The following is a 1,861-nucleotide window of genomic DNA, read 5'->3' as shown; positions in this document are numbered from 1 at the left end:
GACCTCAAACTCATGGAAATCCTCCTGCCTCAGACTCTTAAATGATGGGATTATAGGCATGTACCATCATGCCTGCCACCTTGTAATTTCATTTACAGTTTTAACATCAAAGATTTGTATTTGAAGTACTAATTTCTTTTAAAAATAAAAGGAAGATTGTAGTTTGTAGTCTGCTTCAGCATATATTCCCAATCCTCCCTTTACGATTGACCTCTGTTTCGTCAGAGGTGGGCACAAAACCAATCAAACATAGTAACTCTCTCTCTGAAGATCCTTCAAAAGTGGGATGATGCAAATATAGAGATGCTAGGAGGAAGCCCTGCTGGGTTGGAAGGAAGAGACAAGTTTGTGCCTAAGCTCATTTGCCTGAAAGAAGAGCGGTAGCACACAGGGAGACCCATTTGCCTCTAGCCAGTAGTTCAGGACCACCAAGGGTCAAATAATTCTCACTGAACTCTGAAAAAGCTTTACACTGTGTTTGAACTTAGAAGTAATACAAAAGAGGGAGGCAAGAGACATGCTAGGAACTTGGTTAGAACTTGCAAATTAGAGAACCCTGCTTCTTTTGCCCCTTTCTCTCAGTGCTGTTGTTCCTTGCTAAACACATTTAAAACTCATACCTGTGGCAAAACACTACCCAGGGGGATGCAGCTAGGAACAAGGTAGCCTTTAGGACAGCCTAAAGGATGAGCTAAGCTTGGATCTGTTGCTAAGAGACAGGAAAGGCAAGGAAAAAAATCTCTGGTGTTGGTGCCTGCTCTACGAACCCCCCAGGTATAAAATGGGCAAAAATCCAACTGAAGTCTGAAGGGAGTCGCAGTGCCAGAAAACCCCAATTTAGAAATAAGTTTGTGATTGTTCAAAGTTAAGAGAATACTCAGAATCCTTTGGTTCATGAGTGTGATGAGTGGGTATTCATGTCTTATGCATGAGATGTGCCTCCCTCAAACCTTCTTACGACGTGGGCACATTACCCGTCTGACGTTTAGACAGAGAGAGAGAGAGAGAGAGAGTGTGTGTGTGTGAGAGAGAGAGAGAGAGAGAGAGAGAGAGAGAGAGAACTCAGACTCCATAACCAGACCAACCAGAAGTTAATGACTAAGATAGTACAGTCCTGGAACATGATGGGCAAACGGGATTTTCCTCTCCTATGTGCAGATCCGTGTCAGCAAGACTGAGTCCTCGAAGAACATATCCCACTGTCAGAGAAGCAAATTTGGGTGACATTTACATGGCAAGACCATGAGGAGCGTCATCGCCACCTGGAAAGAAAGCATCTGGCTCAGAGGTCCTGGACTTTAATAAGACAATATGGTCACTGAATGAGACTGGATTATCGCATCGAGAGCTGCATCGTACATGGGGATGTTGCATTAAATTCACTAAAAACCCTTTGTTTTGGCACCGCATGTATGAAAAGGCAAGAGTGTGGACGATGACAGTGAACTATGATATTCTTTACTGCCCGTTATCTTTCTTAATTTGATTGACATCATGGTATTTATCTCTTGCAGGGCCTGGGCTTCTGTTTGGGATAGATATGGGTGTAAGTCACAAGCCCATCCAATCATGAGGCTCCATTCTCCAGACACTGCGATTAGTCTGGGGGTGGGCAGGGGCCCAAACAGGGTGTTAGAAGTCCTTCTCTGGAACTGATATTGAGATACTGGGACCGTGAGGTCTTTCCACTGGGATTCCTGAAACAGATGATGTAAGCCTAGAGCTGTGGGCAACCTACTTCTCTGGCAGCCTGAAAGATGGGAAAAATGAGGTAGTTACACAGAGGAGTCTGCACTGAGATGTGGGGGTTGGGGAGACTTAATGATATAATTTTCATCTGGGCCTGAGGCCACATCCATTC

General features: G+C 44.4%; 1 non-coding gene across 1 annotated transcript; it reads left to right on the top strand.

The window, feature by feature from the left end:
- The first annotated feature begins 882 nt into the window (after positions 1-882).
- On the top strand, positions 883-984 carry LOC111817103. Its single transcript, XR_002821373.1, has one exon. It is a non-coding gene; the product is annotated as a small nucleolar RNA U13 (small nucleolar RNA).
- The last annotated feature ends 877 nt before the right edge of the window (positions 985-1,861 follow it).

Source organism: Octodon degus, unplaced genomic scaffold (assembly GCF_000260255.1).
Source record: "Octodon degus isolate 3935 unplaced genomic scaffold, OctDeg1.0 scaffold00048, whole genome shotgun sequence".
NCBI lineage: Eukaryota > Metazoa > Chordata > Mammalia > Rodentia > Octodontidae > Octodon > Octodon degus.
This window is presented reverse-complemented; position numbering and strand designations above follow the sequence as displayed.